The 13,588-nt window shown below is 51.4% G+C and overlaps 3 non-coding genes and 1 pseudogene across 3 annotated transcripts; 3 read left to right on the top strand and 1 right to left on the bottom strand.

Annotated features, from left to right (window-relative positions):
- Positions 1-5,318: 5,318 nt before the first annotated feature.
- On the bottom strand, positions 5,319-5,390 carry Trnae-cuc. Its single transcript has one exon. It is a non-coding gene; the product is annotated as a tRNA-Glu (tRNA).
- A 280-nt stretch (positions 5,391-5,670) lies between these two features.
- Trnaf-gaa lies at positions 5,671-5,743 on the top strand. The gene has a single exon. It is a non-coding gene; the product is annotated as a tRNA-Phe (tRNA).
- Positions 5,744-5,797: 54 nt separating this feature from the next.
- Positions 5,798-9,138, top strand: LOC102015390 (annotated as a pseudogene).
- A 3,901-nt stretch (positions 9,139-13,039) lies between these two features.
- Trnam-cau lies at positions 13,040-13,112 on the top strand. Its single transcript has one exon. It is a non-coding gene; the product is annotated as a tRNA-Met (tRNA).
- The last annotated feature ends 476 nt before the right edge of the window (positions 13,113-13,588 follow it).

Genomic DNA, 13,588 nt, shown 5'->3' with positions numbered 1-13,588 from the left:
TAGATCCCAAAGATTGGGCAAGGAAAGTGGCCCCCCACAGTAAGCCAGAGTGGGACTACAACTCAGAAAGGGGAAAAGATGTTATCCTACAATACCTGGCGGCCATCCTCAGGGGGATCTAAGAGGGAGCCAAGAAGCCCATCAGCATGCCAAATGTCACCTTAGTAGCACAGACATCAGAGGAATCACCTGGAGACTTTTATGCGCGGTTCTGCAAGGTGTTCTTTATCTTCACCCCTTTTGACCCTGAGGCCCCCCAAAACAAAGGCATGATAAACACCACTTTCATGGTGCAATCAGTTTCTGACATCTACAGGAAACTCCAGGAATTTGAGGGCTTTGCTGGATGAATGCCACCCATTCATGGAAGTGACCAACAAGGTCTTCATCAGTAGGGATAGAGAAACTCAAAGAGAGGCTAATAAACATTTAAAAGAGAGGTTTCTCTTTTTGCCTCCATGATGGGAGACCAGATCCCACCCAGAGACCAGGGCCACCATGCAAGGGGGAAAAATCGAGCCAGACCCCCTTGCATTCAGATCAATGCACCCTGCAACGAGGTAGATACTGGAAGAAATGAGTGCCCAAAGCATAAGGACACCCCCATCCCCAAAGGGGCTCCCCATGAGGGGAGTAACAGATATCAACTGGAGCCTGAGATCTGGGACCTAATCGGACTGGTGGCAAGTGAATCTGAATTCTGAATAGGAGACAAGGGGTCCCTGTTCTGCTCCAATACATATGCACATGATCTACTGCTAGCAAGTGAAGAAAGACAAGAATGCTGGAAAGCGGATCCAGGAAAGACAGCTGTACAGACCCTGATGGAGCAATATTTCCACATCTCCTGGCTGTTGCCTCTCTGTGCCTCCATAAGCAACCAGTGTCCAGCCTGTGCCTGAAACAACCCCCTCCAATGGCCAAAGCCCACTTGGGGACACAACACACTGGGACCTCTCCCTTTGAAGAGTTGAAAGTAGACTTCACAGAGATAAAGCCATACCTCAGCTACAAATACATGCTAGTCCTTATCCATACACACCCAGACTGGGTAGAAGCCACACCCACACAGACAGAAAAAGCCCAAGAAGTGGCCAAGGTCTTGCTGCAAGAAATCATCCCCTGGTATGAGCTGCCCCTCACTGTCAGCAGTGATAGATTCTGGCCTTGGTGGCAGAAATAACACAGACTCTTGATGATCTGCTGAAGATCAGATGAGATCTCCACACAGCCTATAGACCTCAGAGTGCAAGGAAAGTAGACTGCACGAATCACACCCTAAAAATGACACTAGCCAAGTTCTTTCAGGAAACTCACCTACCCTGGGGTTGCGATGCTATCCCCAAAATACACCAGCACCATCCGGCTATTCATTCTATGAAATCCTGTTCAGAAGACACCCTCCCATAATTAGATCCTTCAAAGGAAATGTCAGGCAGCTAAGAGAATCAAATCCGACTGGTGAATTACAGGCCCTAGGAAAAGTGCTGTCTTAAATTAATAAGGTTGTTTCCAAGATGATCTCAATCTCTTCAGGAAGTCCTGCATACCTGTTCCTGCCATGGGATTCGGTCTGGGTCAAAGGCTAGAAAAGGAACCCCATCAGCCCAAGGACAGGGCCCACGCTGCTGTGCCTGTCACCCCAACTGCTGTTAAAGTTGCAAGTATCACCCCTTGGGTACACAATTTGAGGCTTAAAAGTGCTTACCCCAAAGACTCCTCAGCCACCTGGGCCACTCATCCTGACCTGCAAGATCCCCTGAAAACACGACTCCAGCAGAGACTGCCTGGACATAACACAACCCTGAGGACACTGCCAAGGACAACAGCCCTGCTGTAGTCACACCAGAGGCTGACTAGTCTACACACAGCAGAAGCCTGAGTACGTCATTCCCAGGAGGCTATCCCCAGTAAAGGCTTATCGCAATGAACTGCCACCCCTGATTCTCAGCAACCCTTGCATCTATAAACTTGTTCTTCACTATAGCCCTAGCTGAGGTCACCCCAGCTGACTGGACCCAGGCAAAAGGTGTCTGTTGGCCCTGACCTTCTTCTCATGGGTAGTTGTCTCGGTTACTTTTTTCTCGTTGCTGGGACAAAATACCTGATGCCCAAAATTAAGGAAGGAAAGGTTTATTTCGCTTACAGTTTGTGGAGGTTTTAGTCCAGACTTGGCAGATTACAAGGCAAAGAGGCACATGGCAGAGAGCTACACTCAGGGCGGCAGAACACAGCTAAGCTGCAAGCATACACACCAGGGCGGAATGGGGGAGGAATGTCCTCAAGCACTCTTTTCCTCTCCCTTACATATGCAAACTATCCACCCCAGGGTGGGTGTAGTTCTCACACCCATCAAACTCTAAAAGCCTGCCCCAGGGCCGCAGGAGGCTTTGGGGGGACACACAGACATAAACCATAACAGTAGTGTTTGACTGGTGTCATCTGCTTCTGCCCACCTCCCCCAGATCACCTCTACTTGAAGTCTTAGCCCCGCACACACACTGACCACAGCATGTGGCCCGGGCTGTAGGTCCTCAGGCCCTGGATTTGCTGGGCAGTAATAACATGCCACTGTATACCTTCCCTGTGCCCCAAAGCCTATAAGTGCCCCACAGCCATGGACAGAAACCACACTACTTGGTTCAGCTCCTAACATATATGCTGGCCATTTGCTACTACAAGGCCACCCTGTACCAGTACACTGGTGGCCATGGTTCCAAGGAAACAGTCTTCTGGTCTGGCCAAATCACAGGCCTAGGGTCAATCTGTTACAGCCAACATGGAAAAATCACCTGTTGGACCTAGTGACCCATGCAGAAATGTCCAATGAGGGGTGTGTGTGTGGACAAAATATGGCACACGAAAAACAACTGACAAGGTTTGGAAGCAACTGACAAACTTGGGTTGAGAACAACAACCGTCTCAGAGTATGAATCTGCCCAGCCTCTACCAGCTGACCCGGCTTACCACCCCACCTTGCATGTACACAGGCTCCTAAACACCACCTGTGGTCTGCTTCACAGTTAGGACCCCAGTTCTGCTGGCTGTGCCTGCCCCTCCACAGGAGGGCCCATGTGGGAGTCCCACTCCAGCCAACTGGAGCCTCCCAAGAAACCCCTCAGAACTAAATATGTGTACATCGACAGGGCCATCAGCATCCTCCTTGACAGTTCAAGGGCCAACTTGAGGTGGCTTCATAGCCCCAGACTGGTCCGAAGAATGAGTGCCTAGGACCCATACCCTACTCAGTCTGCTCCCACAATCAGATGCTGCCCAATAATGAGACCAGCACAGCCCCCAGGCGTTCTGCGTACGTGGGGACACAGCTTACTGCTGCCCTCGGGCAAGCTGGGCAAGCACAGGTGTCCAGGTTTTCCTCACTCCTGAAATCTCCATCTATAGAGACCATGAGATAGAGGTGGCCTTGCACCTGGCAGCGGCTCACACAGGCAGAGCTTTGATAGCCTGGTTTTAATTGGCTAAAGAATAACCACCGGCGTTAGGGCCAGTTTAGAAGGAATCGGGACATTGGTAGGGCTGTACTATCAGCTGTCCAGGTAACTAAACGATGACATGGAATGAGGGGCTGACTCACCATTCTCCCTCCAAAGCCAGATTAATTCACTGGCAGCTGTAAACCTACAAAACAGGTGTACCCTAGACCTTCCCACCATACAGAAGGGAGGTACATGCATCTTCCTAGGAGAAGAAAGCTGCTCTTGGGTAAACCCGTCAGGGGTGGTCACGACAGAGGTCAGGGAATGGAGGGACAGGATCCAGCAGTGAAGGGAGAACTAGAAGAAAGCTGGAACTGGGTTGCAGGCCAATGGAATCATGGCTCCTGCCCCTAGCGGCACCACTGCTGACCATCCTGCTGCTTGTGACAATAGGGCCGTGTCTCCGGAGCACCCTAATGAGATTCAGGGTGACCACAGTCAGTGGGATCATGGCAGTCCACCTATATAGGCCCCTGGGAGATAGTGATGTCCTGTAGGACCTATAGAGCATCAAAAGGGGGCATGATGAGAACAAAACTTTAGAAACTGAAATATAAGACCAAAATGGCCAGCTAACATAAAACAACTGTCTAGCCATGCCCCGGTCTGCCTTTCCCCCAGCTGAAGCCTCCATAAAAAGAAACGAGAAAGGACACCCCGGGCTCGGACTTCGGGGTGCCTAGCTCCTCTGAGTCTGCCAGCATAATGAACTGGTTCCCTCCACCTCTCTGAGGGCGCTCGGTTTTTTGGTGGTGACAGGTTCGCAGCAACACTGGCAGGAAAGGTCGGTCTCATCCTAAAAGGGTCTGAGGCCGGTGGGCCCCGCCTTTCCTGGGATCCAGGTGAGTACAGCTCCGGGACGGCGCTGGGGACTTCCGGGCGTAGTTAGACGTCCCTGGAGATCCCCAACCTGAGATCCCACCCTGGTGTTCTCGCTCTTGAATGGGTGAAATTAAGCAGTCAGGGCTAACCAGCCTTGCTTTTCCAACTCCTAGACGGCCTCTCCCTAAATGATCGTCCTGCCCCTGTGCAAAGCCAAGGAGAGACCCGACCCAAGGTTTGCAGTAACAAAGGACACAGATGAAGGTCAAGCTTTGCCCTGCGCTAGTTACCCGCTGGCATCTGCAGGCCGGAGTGGAGTCATGGCTCATAGCAAACCTGGCGCTCAAGTCCCTGGCTGTCCCAGAAGAAAATACGAACCACGCTTTCAATGAGCAGCAGGTGAGGACCCGGGGTTCTGCCTGGCCCCGCTCCTTAGGGCAGTCCCTAGGAGGCTGTGTCAAAAGGAAAGGGGATTTTAGAGAAGCCCTGAGGGACACACAACTGCAGTCAGCAGAGGGCACATTGCGCACGCCCGGTGGGAGGGAGTGGGCCACGTCCCCTGCACGCCCGCCCCGGCGCCCGGACCCGCTGTGTCTCGCCCCACGGAGAGTGGGCGCTCTAGGCGTCTGGAAAACCTTCCTCGGCTCTGTGCCGGGCTGGGTGGCCGCAGGTGGCACGGGCTAAGATTGGAGTTGAAACTCCTCCAGTGCACCCGAAAAGGACCCCTTCCGCAGTTCCTGTCCCTTCCAGCTCTGGCTATGCCTAAACCCACTCAACACGCTTGGGACAGTGCCCGGCGCCGACTACAACGGATCAGACACACCCAGATTTCTTAAAAGTCACTGGACAATGCAGCACCTAGCGTTTTGTATTTGGGATACCAAGTCTTAACCGAGGTGTCTACAAAGAAAGCGCTGCTAGGAAAATGAAAAGGTAGCTTGCATTCGTTAGAGCTTTTCTATTTCCTCCCACTAGAGTGGAAGGACGCAAAACATGTGTTTCCCTGACCGGGAATCGAACCCGGGCCGCGGCGGTGAGAGCGCCGAATCCTAACCACTAGACCACCAGGGAAGGTGACTGGGGTTGCCTTCCATTTGCCTATGAGCGGAGGCGCGCGCGCATGCTCAGTGCGCCAAACTCAGGTCAGTGGGAACCAGATCAAACCTGAGTTATGCCCTAATTCAGAATGGGCTCCTTGCCTTTCTCTTCACAAAACAGCGTGTGAGGACAGAACGCACTCTTATCGCAGGTTCCTCAGAGTACGCGTAGTGTTGGTCACTAAGTGAACGCGCACTCGCGCAGGAATCTGGTGAGGATGCCATTATAGTTGCTGCGGGTGAGTGGGGGCGGAGCCGAAATAGCTCAGTTGGGAGAGCGTTAGACTGAAGATCTAAAGGTCCCTGGTTCGATCCCGGGTTTCGGCAAGCCTACTTTCTTTTTCCCTTTCTTTAATGCTTGATCTAGATATATTTTCTTGTTCCTGTTTTCTCTCTGAAAATATTGAAACACTGCCGAGACCCGAAGAAAAGGGCCCTGCTCCTCGTATTCATGAGAGGCGCAAGAGGACTGCGCGACGACACGGCTGTCCCGCTCCCGCAGGGACCGAGAGTGACGGCTGCGTGCCCGGACTCCTCCTCCTGCATTCCGGCTCGCGTCCGCGTGGGCCCTGCGGTCTCGCACGCGGGGTGTTCAGGTCTCGGGCCGCAGAGTGCAAGTCTGTCCTGCCTCTGCTTCCCAGCGCCGTCCTCCCATACACCCACCCGCACTGTAGAGACCGCGTGGGCTCCGCTTCCTCCAGGAACAGCCCTCAGCGGATGACCCGGCGCGGGGACGCGCTTCCGCCACAGGATACGCCGGCACCGCCCACCACGCCGGCACCGCCCACTATCGCTGCGCTCCAGGGCGCTTCCGCCTGCCAGGCCCCGCCTACCACCGGAAGTGGGTGAGGGAACCCTGCTGAAGAGGTGCAGAGAGATGTGCCTGAGTGTTCCTCAGAATCCTTGCCAGGTTAGTTTTAAAATAGCCGTAAATTTAACAAAGGAAAAGGTGAAGGACTGTTGAGTCGCTTGTATGCGAAATCTACTGGGGATCTTGCTAAAATGGGGTTCTAAAGCCGTCAAGTCTAGGAGGGGATCCAAACAATGATTGTCCTCCCGTCTCCCCTCACCTCTTTTTCCTTCCCTCCCTCCCTCCCTCCCTCCCTCTCTCCCTCTCTCTGTCTCTCCTCCTTCTGTAAGGACAATGGTCTGTACACGAGAAAATAGAATAGGGGCCTCATGAGGTTTTGTCGCTAATCCTGACTAGGAGTTAAAAACAAACCTTACTACAGAGACTGCCCTGGGAAGCCGGTCAAGGATGGGTAGAACAAGAGAAAAACCAGATAAAGAATGACACCAAAGAGACCAGAAAGAGAGCTGAGAGGCGGGAACAGCGACAACACCAGACCCCACACCTCCAATAGACGACAGGGGTAGGGGGCTGACTAAGGCAGTGTACTCACACCTACACACTAACACGCGTGTATATACGTGTGTGTTCACTCTAGACTCACTGTTAGTCATTCTCGGGTCATTGTACAGTACAGTAGATATCCACACGCCCCCTTACTAACTCTGAAATAACCAAGAATAAGACACCCGCTTGTCAACTAGCCGCCTACCCCAAGGATTAAAGTCCTAAAAGGTACATCAAGGACAAGTAAACAGTCAGAAACTGCACATAGACCACAGGAAGCAATGACGGTAGCAAGAGGTGTCGAGAAGCCAATCCAGTTCTGGGAAGTTCCGGGTGGAGGGGAGGGTCACTCATCCCCCCATAAAAACAGCTGAGAACAAAGTCCCTGCCCCTGTCCCCCATTTCCAGAGTCTCAACCCTGATTCCTTCTTATCAGGGTAGCTGTCTTCTCCTTTCTCCCTCTTTTTGCTCTTTACAAATAAAGTGTTTCCTTTCATTAAAATTTGACCCTCTGATTTTTCATTGGAGCCAAGTTTGTGATCCCAGTGGGCCACTTGGACAGCGGGGCAGTGGTGTTTGCCCCCTAGATGTGACATCTTTGGTGCCCTGACCAGGAACTGGATGTGACACTTCCTTCTTCCTTTCTTCTTCCTTGCTGGGGATTGAACCCAGGACCTCTGTTACTTGAATTCTTAAGCTACATTAATGTAAGACAAAACATAAATGTAAGGAAGACTGTAAAATATAATAGCAATGGAGAAGAATGCAAATACAGTAAAAGTAGGCCAGCATGAATCACCGCAAGTTCAAGACCAGCCTGAACTACAGAATGAGACCTTTTTTCAAAATAATAAATAATATCATCATTATCATAATAATAAAGTACCTCAGTAGATATTATCTATATTTGCTTAAGACAACAGTTACATGTTCTTTCTGCCCAGTGATAGAGTAGCATATCTTTACCCTTTCTATTTCTTTTCCCAGTATTGTTTATGTGAAATGCAACATTTAGCACATCCTTCTCTGTCTTTATGTTGTGGTATAACAGTGCAGTCCAAGTTGACAAGCAATGCTTATCAAGTCCATGTACATTTGGTTTCCCAGGCCCTGCAGTGTGATAAAAATCAGCCAACAGTCCTCTCAGCAGAGACATTTGCACTCTTTATGTTCCTGGCGCAGCCATGGCTTCTGGTCCCAAGGAGCACCTGAAGCGAGTAGCAGCTCCAAAGCATTGGGTTTGGGGTACATTGACCGGTGTGCTTGGTCCTCATCCATCCACTGGTCCCCACATGCTGCGAGTATGTCTGCCTCTCAGCATCATGCTATGGAACAGACTTCACTGTGCCCTGATAGGCGATGAAGTCAAGAAGATTTGCGTGCAGCACTTCGTGAAGCTCAATGGCAGAGCTGGAAGTGATATAACCTACCCTGCCAGTTTATGATGTCATCAGCACTGACAAGACTGGAAAGGGTGACACAAGGCTTACTCTGCAGTTCACCACATGACATCTGAGGAGGCCAAGTATAAGTTCTGCCAAATAAGAAAGCTCTTTGTGGGCATAAAAGGCATCCCACATCTGGTGATCCATGATGCTCCCACCATTTGCTACCCCATCACCCCCCCAAGGTGAACAACACCATGCAGGTGGATTTGGGTATGGGCAAGAGTACTGATTTCATCCAGTTTGACACTGGTAACCTGTGTATGGCAACCAGAGGTGCCAGCGTGGGAAGGACTAGTGTGATCATCATGGGGAGAGAACCTGGCTTTTTTGATGTGGTTCATGTGAAAGAAGCCAATGGCGATAGCTTTACCGCCACTCTCCAACATTTTTGTTATTGACAAGGGCAACAAGCCATGGATTTCTCTTCCCAGGGAAAAGATATCCACCTCAACACTGGGGAAGAGAGACAAGAGGCTGGTGGCCAAACAGCAGTCGGCAAAATGGTCTCCAGCTGACACAAGGAGGAAAGTCATCCGGACTCAAATAATACAGCATGATGGCATGCTCAGAGAAAACCCTTTGCCTACTCGGGATTTTATTTAAAAGCAACATCACACTTTTAATCCTGTGGGAATTAGTATGCAGCTCACAGAAGTAGTCATCCTCTTTTATTTACAAAGCTGTTTTGGTAGACAAGCTGTTAGACAGCCAGGTCCTTCACATCTATAAATTCATCACACTGGGAACATGTCAGAAGTGTCTGAAATGGTGGTGCATGCCAGTGGTCCCAGAACTTGAGAGGCTTAGGCAGGAGGTTTGTGGTGGAGCCTGGGTCAGCCTGCCATAGTTCAAGGCCTGTCTGCAAGAGGGAGACCCTGTCTCAAAAATAAATAAAGTTTAATTTTTGAAAGTCCAGAGCGCACTGAATACTGAATGTCTGAAGTTTAGCTGTCATCAGACAGGCTCCAAAGCAGTCTCCAAAGCAGAGATGTGGGGCCTGTGACCCACCTGTGGCACAGGCCAAAGCTTCGCTGGCTTCCATAAGAGCACTTCCAGGGGCATCCAGAAGAAGCATAGCAGTTGACTGTGCAGGATTTTAAAAGTAGGCACCCAAAGAAATAGAGTGTGAGCCTTACTTTGGATCTGAGACCCAATAGTTAATTATAAATGATTTATACACTGAGGCCCTCGCTTACCTGTGACTGGCACTACATGGTGCTTTGATCCTCCTTGTCCCTCTGGCCTGCTGATTTTTAACTCTCCACCTAAAACTGGAGACTTCTAGGTGCTGTTAATATGGTCTGGGATGGGAAGTAGCAAAAGCTGGTGGGTGACAATCTGTTGGTTATGATGTCCCTGTGTATTTTTTTTTAAAGAGTAAAAGAAGGATAACAGTAATAGAGGGATTTATCGAATTACAGACAGAGTGGTAGGACATGATCAATGGTTGATATTTTACCTATTGGTATCTTCAAGATAGTTTCTCAGGAAAACAAATAGACAAATAATAGTGAGTTACAGACAAAAATGGTAGGAAATTATCAATAGTTGTTGTACTATATTTTGGTATCTTCAAAGTGGTTTCTAGGGAAAACAAATAGAGCTATCCATGAGTGATCAATTAAATAATCATTGACTATGCTCAATGGTTGTTGTTGGAAACACCTAGGAATAAACATACATCCATTTACAAAATAGCATAGGAACAATACAGACATTACAGAGTTATGGACAGATGGGTAGGAAATTATCAGTGGCTACTGTAATACATGTTGGTATCTTCAAAGTGGCTTCTCAGGAAAACAAAGATATGCAAGAAAGATCTAACAAGTAGTTATAGCGTAAGGGTTGTGAAGAATAGCAGATTACCTCCTCACCAGTGACTCCTTTCACTGAGGTGTAATGGCTGGAAGGAAGGCCAGGATTGAAAAGAAGGACCAAGAGCCTAGCACCAGTGTCTAGCAATAGGTTATTTACTTTTTCCTCTAGTCATGATTACATGGGGCTCCTCCTTGGAGATAACGGTTGGGCCAGAGGGAAAAGGCAGAGTATGCCCTGGGCCCCTCATTCCTGTTGGACCAGCTGGTAGGAGGGGTCTGAGCTCTGGAGCCTTCACTTCAGAGGGCAGTCTGACCTCTAGTGGTCACCTTTACAGTCAGGGCATGGGGGCTTCTTAGGGCAGTCCCTCTTGAGGTGGCCTGGCTTTTGACAGCAGTAGCAGGTGAATGTAGTCATCGAGTTCTTCTTGGGGCCCTGGGAATCAGACTTAGGGTCTCTTTCTCTTAGTGCTGCAGCAAAGGCAGCTGTTTTTTCTCAGTCTCTTTGTTTTCTCTTCTTGGCCTCCTCCTCGTCATGGCTATAGAATATGGAGGAGGCAATTCTTACTAACATCTCAAGTGAGCTATCTGGGGCAAAGCCATTTTTTGTAGCTTTTTCTCTCCAGATTCCCAGCACACTGGGACCCCACAACCACTTAGTGTCCTCTCCCCAACTGTCAACACAGGCGGCAGGAACATGTGGATGAAGTCCTTGGCCCACTAGTCAGTCTCAGCACTATCAGGTGTGAAGTGTCCCTGGCAGGTAACCTAGACACGTACCTTCTCCATGAAGGCGGTGCTACAGAATCTGAATATTGGGCACCCATGTAATCCATGAAGTATCGGTGCAGACCTCTCCAGAGCTCCACTCGCTCCTCTACCACAGCCTGTACAGTTAGGGGAAGAATGGCCTCCAGGGGGTCTCCCTGGGTATTGCACAAGGTCCTCCTGGTTTCCAGCTCCTGAATGGCTCTCCTGTCCCCAGTCAGCTCTACCTCTGAGTCGTCAGGGCATCGGTACTTTCATGTTCTCTGAGTCGTTGTTCATCAGTTGCTCCTCTGCTGACTGTGGACCTTTCTGGCTCTCAAGGGCAGGGCCAAGAGCGACCTGCATGTGGCATGTTTTCACAAAGGTTTCTCCATGTCAGGATGGTTCACACACATCTCTGGGCCAGCCTATTGTGTTGGTGCTTCTCTGTGGCATGGTGGTTATCAACTGCATGGCAGCAGCTGGCCCAAGGGCTGGAGTGCGTGTTCGCACGGCTTCCCAGGCGCCTGCAGCCTGCCTGCCTCCCGGGTGCCTGCACAGTCGGGGTGCGCCAGGCCCAGACGGGTTCCCTGTGTATCTTGAAAACATTTTAGTTGCCCTTACTTTGGTGTCTTCAACCTTCAAAGGGGAGGTGAAAGATTAGGCCAATGTGAGGTGAATGGAACACTCCTTAGATGATTACCACGCTATGTGCAGAGCTGAGTGAGAATCAGACCCAAAGTTTAGGTAGAAAAGGAGACCGATGCATATGAAGACAGATGTCAAGCTTTTTCCCTGTGGTTAGTGGCCAGCTGGATATCGGCAGGCCCAGGTGAGGAGCCAGTGTGTTGGGGATCACAAGCTGTAAATTGACATCGTACTGTCCTAGGCTGTCCTTATCCTGTCTGCCTCATGGGCTGGCTTTGGGACACGGAAATCACCTTCCTCTCTCAGTGAGATTAGCACCCAGATGTGGGGATGGGTCTTGGCCTTTTCCTTTTATGACGTCACACCTGCCCATTCTACCACTGCTTCTAGGTCGCTCACTGCTGGGAGAACAGTACCCTACCACCTCCCCTACACTGGCTAATTAATAGTGGCTGGCCCGGAGCTCTTTGTCTCTGTCCATCCTGAGGCACTGACCTCCCAGCTCTCATCATGCATTACTAAATTTGCCTGTTTCTTACTTCATCATTCTGCTGTACCCCACAAGGCCCAACAGGCGTTTGGGGATCTTGGCCAGGTCGCAGATGCCAGGGCTCTCAGCCCAAGTAGCTTTCACGGACCTGTTAAAACTCCGCATGTGCTATCTTTTCATTTTCTGCGGTAAGAAGTTTACAGTTTGAATAGACTGTGCCCAAATTTGTATTTGTACTGTCTGCAAAATGTGCAGATGAGCCATTTTCGGTCTCTTATTCTTTCGGTAAATGTTCGTATAGATCAAGAAGACGCCGTTCAAGGCCATGTTCCAACTTCAAGGATGCGAGAACTGGGGGGGGGGGGGTGTTGCTGTTGCTGTCATCCACATTTCCTACACTACTTGATACACTGTGTCCTGTGTGCCGGAGCGTGGGCTGGAATTTCGTTTTCCTTTGCAGTCCTTCCGACCGAAAGCCACGGAGGACATGTCCGTGGCCAGGGACAACAGCGGCAGAAACGAGCAGGGCTCGGATGGTCTAAGCCTTTCCCACTCACACCGAAATCGGATCACTTTCCAGGGGCGGGGTGGGGAAGGAGGGAACGCCAGGTTCTTCGCCACCATCGGGGAAGAGGCTTCCGGGAGGGGAGCTGCGGCGCGGGCCGGAGCCTCCAAGAGGGGAGGATAAGGGGGCTGCGCGGCCACTGCGGTCCCCACAGATCCCAGCCCCCGGTCCCCACGCCGGGTCCCCAAGCCACACCCTAGCACTAGCCCTAGCCACAGCCACTCCTAAACAGCACCCCAAAGCTAGCCCGAAACCTAACCCTAACCCCCAACCCCACCCCGAGCCTAGCACTAACCCACCGCGAGCCTAACCAACCCCAACCCCGCCCCTAACCCGACCCCGGCCGTCCCGGGTCGAACTCAGGACCCGTCCCTCCGCCGGGAGGTCCGGGAGATCTGTCTCTGCCTGGCTGCGGGGCGCTGTCGCGCTTTCCCCAAGTTCCAGAGAAGCTCTTGGTTTTAGACATTTACAGTGAAGGTCATCAGGGTGGAAACAGTTCGGCAGGGTAAAATTCGGCGCTAAAAGCTTGTGGACAAGACAGTGAAGCACCTGCCTCCTTAGCGCAGTAGGCAGCGCGTCAGTCTCATAATCTGAAGGTCCTGAGTTCGAACCTCAGAGGGGGCAGTTCAGCTTTTGTCCCCACATCCTTTGTCAGGAATTTATCCCACACACCAGTTTCCTTGATTTCCTCCGATACCCCGTTACTCTCGGTCTAAGGGGTGAGTCAGTCTCTATTTTCCTTCCCTCAGTTCTGCTTTTCAGGTCTTGCGGGCGTCCCTCCGCGCAGTGAGCGGTCTGCTCTGCCCGAGCTTCTCTGGTTTAATTCCCTGCTGGGAACCGCAGCTGCGCTGCCACTCTACGAGCGCGCGGTGCCCGGCTCCTCTGGGCTCCCTTCCTCTTGAGGGGCGCGGGACAGCGGCGGCCTCCTCGGAGCCGCGGGCCGCGCTCTCCACGCACCCACGTCAGCGAAGACGCCTGGGCCGGCGAACCTGAGCGCCAGGCTGCTCTCCGCCGGCGGCGACGTCTGTGGGACGCCGAGTCCAGCCGAGTCCAGCCGAGCACTGCCGAGCACTGCCGAGCACTGCCGAGCACTGCCGAGC

This window comes from Chinchilla lanigera, unplaced genomic scaffold (genome assembly GCF_000276665.1).
Source record: "Chinchilla lanigera isolate Chin_1 unplaced genomic scaffold, ChiLan1.0 scaffold00064, whole genome shotgun sequence".
Taxonomy (NCBI): domain Eukaryota; kingdom Metazoa; phylum Chordata; class Mammalia; order Rodentia; family Chinchillidae; genus Chinchilla; species Chinchilla lanigera.
The sequence above is the reverse complement of the archived record's forward strand: the minus strand, read 5'-3'. Positions and strand labels throughout refer to the sequence as shown.